The following is an 8182-nucleotide window of genomic DNA, read 5'->3' as shown; positions in this document are numbered from 1 at the left end:
TCAGTCCTGCAGGACAACATCTGTGCTTCCAGATATTTTCTTTGAATTCTTCCCAGGTGCCTTCTAGAGGTGGGGCCTCATCTGTGGAGTGTGACTCTGCTGGTGGGAACACCACAGCCTGCATCAGGTGGGTGAGTGGAATTCTGGAACATGATTTTGTGGTTTCTACCACCCGTTGCAAACAATCAGCCATGCAGAACTTGGTTGTCTAAGTGGTACTCTGGATTGCGCCCAGACACTTCATTTGCACCAAACTTTGGGCATAAGTAGGAGTTTTCTCTCTCATAGGCTGTGGGTGGGGGAGGGTGTTCCTTTTAAGTATTGTAGTGTGAACACAGATTGACTTCACGGTTCACTTTCATGGTGATGCCTCAGACAGAGTGTTTTGGTTTTTTTTTTCATAAAAGCCTGTGCAGGGCATGACATCCTACCCTCCTGACCTAAAAAGGGCTGGGTGCTTTGTTCATTGCTTAACCAGGGAGTTACTTTTTGTGGAAACGAGAAAATATGATCCTTTTCTCCTCTAGAGTCCTGGGTAGTTGTGGCAGCTTTCTAGAATGGATTAAAAAAAGAAGTATGTGCCCTTTGGGGGTGAAGATGGAAGCCATCTGGGTGACTTGAAGAGAGCTTGAGACCAGGCAAATACAAACCCAGTGTCATGACCTCACATTATTTGCAAATGACTAAAAATTTGCCCAGAAAGCGTGGATGACTAATCCACGCAGGAACCTTCACAGTGAGGAAACTTTAAACAAGAAACAAACAAACAAAAAAAACCTATAACAAAAAAACAAAACAAGGCCAAAAAACCCCAAACAACAACAAAAAGATGGGATAATTAGTAAGGCTCTTAGGGCTCCCCAGAATTACAGCCGAGCAAGCTCGTTAAGGCCTAAGTGGTTGTTTTCCATCTGGCTATAGCTGCTGGATGCACTCGGGTGGCTTACCAGAATAAGGATGCCCTGTCACTGCTGTTTTACCAGACGCTAATTAATCCCTTCAAACTGTCGCCGGGAGGTGGGTCAGGCACATAAGCCTCCCCTGAAGAATCGACCAAGACAGCAACCGGGTCCCCAGCTCACCCCAGAATGGCCCCAGGGAGCCATTCTATCTCAGGTCACTCATCACCCTTCCTCAGCTGGTTTTCACTGTGTCTCCACAGAAAGCCCTGCCCAGGATCCCAAAAAGCAGTGAGGCGCAAAGTCGCACCACGGACAAGTCACTTAAGCTCTCTGGACTTGTTTCTCTCCTCTGCCATATGAGAACCTAGCAAGCCCTGCTATTCAGGTAGCCTCAGTAGCCTCAGAATTGCTAAGTTGAGGTCGGTCCAGAATATAAAGTATCAGATGAGAGAGTCTGATTTCTCGTGTAGTTTTTTTTTTTTTTTTTTTTTTTTTTTTAATGTTGCTTATTTTTGAGAGAGACAGAGAATGAGTGGAGGAGGGGCAGAGAGAGGCAGACACAGAATCCGAAGCAGGGTCCAGGCTCTGAGTTGTCAGCACAGGACGTGGGGCTTGAACTCATGGACTGTGAGATCATGACCTGAGCCAAAGCCAGACACTTAACCAATTGAGCCACCCAGGCGCCCATCTGACATAGTTCTCACAGAAACTGTTTGTTGAGCTCTCGTTACATTCCAGGCACTATTCTAAGTGCCACAGGGATAGTCTTTTGCTTAATCCTTATAATAATCTTGCAAAGATTTTTGCAGTCCCATATTACAGAAGAAAAAACTGAGGCTCAGATTTGTCAAAACTTATACAGGGAGATCACAGAGCTGGCAAGCAGCAAGATTTGAACCCCAATCTGTCTGTCCTAATGCTCTTTTCCTTTGCACAGTATTTCTTTTTTAAAGTTTGTTTGTTTTTTTATTTAGAGAGCACGAGCAGGGGAGGGGCAGAGAGAGAGGGAGACAGAGAAGCTGAAGCAGGCTTCACACTGTCAGTGCAGAGCTTGATGTGGGGCTTGAACTCACGAACAGTGAGATCATGACTTGAGTCAAAACCAAGAGTCGGGCACTCAACTGACTGAGCCACCAGGTGCCCCTCTTTTTTTTTTTTTATTAACTTAAAGGGGCGCCTGGGTGGCTCAGTCAGTTAGGCGTCCGACTTCAGCTCAGGTCACGATCTCGCGGTCCGCGAGTTCGAGCCCCGCGTCGGGCTCTGGGCTGATGGCTCGGAGCCTGGAGCTTGCTTCCAATTCTGTGTCTCCCTCTCTCTCTGCCCCTCCCCCGTTCATGCTGTGTCTCTCTCTGTCTCAAAAATAAATAAATGTTAAAAAAAAATTAAAAAAAAAATTCCCGTATAGTTAACATACGGTGTTATAATAGTGTCAAATGTACAACATAGTGACTCAACAATTCTATACATTTTTCAGTGCTCATCATAAATGTACTCTTAATCCCCTTTACCTATTTCACCCATCGCCGTGCTCAGCTCACCTCTGGTAACCACCAGTCTGTTTCTTGGTCTCTCTCTCTGTTTCTCTCATTCCTTTGCTCATTTGTTTTGTTTCTTAAATTCTACACAGGAGTGAAATCATATGGTATTTGTCTTTCTCTGACTGGCTTATTTCACTCAGCATTATACTCTCTCGCTCCATCCATGTTGTTGCAAAGGGCAGGATTTCATTTTTTCTAATGGCTGAGTACGATTCCATTATGTGTGTGTATGCGTGTGTGTGTGTTGATGGACACTTAGGCTGCATCCATAGTTTGACTTATTGTAAATAATGCTGCAGTAAACGTAGGAATGCATGTATCCCTTTGAATTAGTGTTTTTGTATTAAAAAAATTTTTTTAATGCTTATTTATTTTTGAGACAGAGACAGAGTGTGAGTGGGGGAGCAGAGAAAGAGGGAGACAGAGAATCTGAAGCAGGCTCCAGGCTCCAAACTATCAGCACAGAGCCCAACGCAGGGCTCGAACTCACAAACTTTGAGATCATGACCTGAGCTGAAGTCAGACACTTAACCGCCTGAGCCACCCAGGTGCCCCTAGTGTTTTTGTATTTTGTGGGTAAATACCCAGCAGTGTGATTATTGGATCATAGGGTAGTTCCATTTTTAACTTTTTTTTTAATGTTTGTTTATTTTTGAGAGAGAGAGAGAGAGAGAGAGAGAAAGAGACAGAGTGCAAGTGGGGGAGGGGCAGATGGAGGGAGACACAGAATCCAAAGCAGGCTCCAGGCTCTGTGCTATCAGCACAGAACCCAACGCGGGCCTCGAACCCATGAACCATGAGATCATGACCTGAGCCGAAGTCTGTCGCTTAACCAACTGAGCCACCCAAGTGCCCCAAGAGGCAACTTCTTTACAATTATTAGGGAAGTCGAAGAGGAGACATTAAGCCTGAGTCTTGAGGACAGAAAGAACCAGGAGGTTCTGGCATTTTCCTCCCCACCTGTTTTGATGTCCTCACTCTTCGCTTCCTTGAGTTGTTTTGGAAATGAGGCAAAGTGTTAAAGAAACTAGGAAATGGCATGATAGAGAATTCTCAGTTTTCATGGGGCCTGAATCTCCCCTGTGGTGAAAATTGCCTTTTAAAAGCCCCTTTTGGAGAGCTGGTACAGGCCAAATAGCTCTCTGCATAAGGCAGGCAATTGGGGAGATACAGAAACTGCCTCGGAGAGCGTTGGAAAGGGCTAGAAGTTAAAGAGGGACTTGGGGAGAAAAAAATGTCTACTAAGGGTTTTTATTCCCTTGTTTTTTTGAGTGGTGTGTGATAAAAGACTTGTCTTCCCACAAAATGACCCATAAAATTTCTTGTTCCCAAACGCTTTCTGGAGTAGGTTGGCTTTTTGAGGATATGAAAAAGTGTTGGGTCTTCCTCCAATCGTGGCTTTAGGTCAACCCAAGACTGTTCACAGGAGGCCAACCACTTATGGGTTAGACAAACATGTAAACACGATGGCGTGAGTCATAAAAATAAATAAAGGCTTCTGACCACCATTGCGATTCTGAGATGGACGGCTATGCTCCTGACGCTGTTCGGTGGCATCTGTCGTACTGCTGACAGCTGTGCAGAGGCTGCTGAAGACTCAGGCCCAGGCAGGTGCCATGGCAGCTGCCCACACGGCTGCCAGCATCTAGCACCATGCCTGGAACGCACGAGGTGCATGGGAAACGTCGGTGGGTACACGACTACATGTTGCCCGTGCTGCTGCTACCTCACTCTTCAGCTCTCTGAGGGGTGGGGTTCACACGGAAGCGGGGTGTTTATTGCAGCCCCTTGTTCTAGGATTCAAGTATAGCTCCACTGACTTGGGCCTGGGACGGCGTGAGGGACAACACAGAAGTGACTGCAAAGTTATCACTTTCTCTGGAAGCTTGCCTGCCTTCCTGGAACAAACTGCCTTGTGGACTCTCTCTTCCTCTGCAGTGTGTTCTTCCCCAGAGGCACCTTGGTCTGTCATATGAATATGCCTTCAGAAAGTGCCTAGACTTTCCTGAATTTGTGGGTAAGTGCGGCTTAGGTTCAAACAGGAAGTTCTGCCGCCTACAAAATTCCCTGAGGGTCTAGACAGAGCATAAGCTCAGCACAGTCTGATGTTCTAGACGGGCGCTGTCCAGTATGGTAGGCACTAGCCACATTCTAAGTGCTGAACAGCCACGTGTAGATGGTGGCTACTGTATTGGACAATGCAGATTGCAGAATCTCTCCAATGCCCCAGAAAGTTTACTGGACATCCCTATCTAGAACCAGAGCTCAGAAAATGGATTCTGCTATCAAGAAGCTGGCTATCATGTATAAACAATAAAACTGTTTACTTGGGCTAAACGGTGGAAATCTGTCACATGTGGTTAGGTACAAAAGTCAGCATGGAAAGCTCAGGGACAAAATTTCCCTTGGAAAAAATCCCTTAAGAAGGGGTCACTTTGGAGGCTAGTTCTCAGTAAATTCAACAATGCAGTTCTTCATTCAGTGATGGAGAAGGTCTTTGTTCCTCTGGTGGAGCACCAGAAGGAGAATCTGGTTGGTGGTTAGGAGCGAGGCACAGGAAAGATCAATGGTATCTTTAGACGTGGGCCCAGGGATCTTAGAGGACCTTTGAGGGCTCAGCTGTGAGGCCCAGGAAGCTCAATCACAGAAGGCACATCTGAGTCACATCCCCACTCTCAGGCCCTTTGCTCTTCCAGTGGGATGACAGGCGGAGTATTTAATGGTTCCTTTCTATACAAGGTGGTTTTTTTTTTTTTTTTTTTTTGCTTTGTTTTGTATTTTGGTGCCAAATGGTGGGGCTGAAGTTGAGTACTTGAAATGCATCTATGATATGATTTCTCCATAGATATTCTATGAAGTAGCCCTTTCTTTGCTGGAGGCTTCTGAAAGGAAGGTCTTCTCTCTACCAGAGACCCATGTGGTTTGTAATTTAAAAATAGCAAATTCCTCCTTGAACTTGCTTCGGGAGGCCAGAATTTCAACTACATCACTGAACTTTTGGAGACATAACACTGGCCCCTCAGCTCAAACCCAAAGTTGGTATGTACGGGGGAGGGGGGGTTGGTGTAGCACGAAGGTGCAAAGGGCATTCGGGCCCTTGGAAGCCCAGCTGAAGTCTTCTGGACCCAGACGCTGCCCCTGGGTCACCCTAGCAAGCCCTGTCCCCTGGAACTCCTAGAGCATGTAATGTTCTGCCCACTCAGACTGGCTCTATTTGTTGACGTGTATCTTTATGTGTATTTTATATGTCCATGACCTGTCTTTCCAGTTAGATCATAAACTCTTCCAGGTAGATGACATATGTCCTTTATCTCTTTTTATAACCCATGGTGTCCAACACGGAGCCTTCATATAAAAGTGCTCCGTTTAATCCCAGCTTCACTACATTAGCATCCAGTTATGAGTGATTCCATTACGAGAGAGAAGAACTATGGGCATGAATAACTATACAGACATGCTTTAAGAGCGTGAACTGTATAAAAGTATTTGCCCTTTCAGTTGAGCAAGCTGAATTTTTAAAAAGCATTTATGTAATTTCAAAGTTATTGAGGATTGCCAGGGGGAATCCCAAGTCAGGAATTTACACTGCTTACAAAAGCAAAGAGAATGAAGGTTAGTTGCCTTCTACCCCAAACTGTGAGGTAACCCCAATATTGGATTTTAATCAGAGTCTTATGAGAACAGGTCTCTTTCCAACCTCCTCAGATAAAGACACTGGACTTGTCCATAATGTGTGGGTTTTTTGTTTATTTAAAGATTTAAAAAATGTAGGATAAGGGTGCCAGGGTGGCTCAGTTGGCTGAGCATCCAACTCTTGATTTCAGCTCAGGTCATGATTCCAGGGTCATGGGGCTCCAAGCTGAGCATGGAGCCTGCTTGGGATTCTCTCTCTCTCTCTCTCTCTCTCTCTCTCTCTCTCTCTCTCTCTCTCTCTTTCTCCCCCTCTGCCCCTCCTCCCCACTTGTGTGCATGTGCTCTCTCTCTCTAAAGTTAAAAAAAAATGTAGGATGGGGCACCTGGGTGGCTCAGTCGGTTGAGTGCCTGACTGCGGCTCAGGTCATGATATCATGGTTTGTGGGTTCAAGCCCCGCATCGGGCTGTGTGCTGACAGCTCAGAGCCTGGAGCCTGCTTCAGATTCTGTGTCTCCCTCTCTCTCTGCCCCTCCCCTGCTCACACTCTGTCTCTCCCTCTCTCTCAAAAATAAATAAACATAAAAAAATTTTTTTTTAAATGTAGGATAAATGAATGGTGAATTAGCATCTTAGAGTAACAGACCACACTACTCCATGAAGATTCTCATTAAAAGAACTGTTTTCAGTAGTTCCTTATCTTTTTTGTGCATGTCTTCCTTATTCACTTTTTAATGTAACATGAAAAATCATTTTATGTTGAACTAAAGATTATTTTTACTGCATTAGGAGAAACCCATGCTTCTCATATTGGAACAAATGTAATAATTCAGCATAAAAAATCTCTAATTGTATTTTACAAACATCATTTTAAATATTGCCTAACACACTGCTAACTTTGGCTAGATTTTAAATAAAATAGACTTCCATGAGACAATATTAAAAGCGTATTCCAAGGGATTAGACACAGCCTCAAACACTGGCGCTTTTCTTACTGTTTTACAACCTTGTGGAGAACTGCTACAGGAGTTGGTATCATGATTATTTTCACTCTGGCTTTATCAATCGTGACAAATGTTTTACTCCTGCCCCAACTGCTATTACCTCTGGCTCTCCAAACATGATGATACAATGATGATACAGTGTCATGATTTCCGTTTCTCACAGGAGGCAAAGTGAAGCAGGAAGTTTAAAGTGCCCACTTGAACTGGTGACTGATGGTTAGTGTGATATTTGGAAAGTTCTTAATGTGATGGTAACTGCGTCTAGCACTTAGTGCTGCAATGCAGATTACTCAATTTACTAATGTATTTCAACAATTAAAACATTTTTCCCCCTCTTTCAAAAAAAGTAAATAAATAAAGTGCCTACCTAAGCTTCCACAAGGAATCCCTGAGGCAGGGGTGCCCCATTCTCACCTCTCACCACAGACTCACTGCTTCTCCCTCCTGTTCCCAGACCAGCTGTTTAGGTGAGCTTTGATTATTTTCATCTCTCGGTTTAGAATTAATGACAGAAGACTTACAGAGAGGGAGTTGCTGGGGTCATTAGCAAACATTTGCTATCATTCTTACTCATGAAACCTTGGAAGGCCCCCCAAACCTCATATCGTCCCCAAGGCTCATGGCTGGCTTGGGGCTTCCCAGGGCCTATTATTTAGGGACAGTCTGTTGCCCTTTCAAAGAACGATGTCTCCTTACTTCTGTAAGACTTTGCTCACCTGGTCACCATCTTTCCCTGGGAGATGGAAGGTGTATCAAAGCAAGAGAAAGCGTCAGTGGCTATTTCTTCCCCTTCTGTCTTGGTTGAGTATTGTTTTGGCATCTGTATACACCCATTTTAATTAATTATTTAGTGTTTGTCTTGCAAGGCAGTTCTTGGCCTTGTGCAGGAGGCTTTTTTTTTTTTTTTTTTTTTAGGGAAGAATCATTGTGAAATTAACATGGTGGTTAGTAAGCAAGGCATGCACGCAGTGTTGCAGCCTTTTCTTGTGAAAGGAAGACTCTAAATTCATTTCCAAAATGCCAGGAATAGCTCATTTGGGCCATTACTACTTGCCCTCTGACCTCTTTACAAGTTATACGTCACTCTGTGTTATTTGTCTCAGAGTAA

Source organism: Panthera leo, chromosome A3 (assembly GCF_018350215.1).
Source record: "Panthera leo isolate Ple1 chromosome A3, P.leo_Ple1_pat1.1, whole genome shotgun sequence".
Taxonomy (NCBI): Eukaryota; Metazoa; Chordata; class Mammalia; order Carnivora; family Felidae; genus Panthera; species Panthera leo.
Note: the sequence above shows the minus strand (reverse complement) of the source record.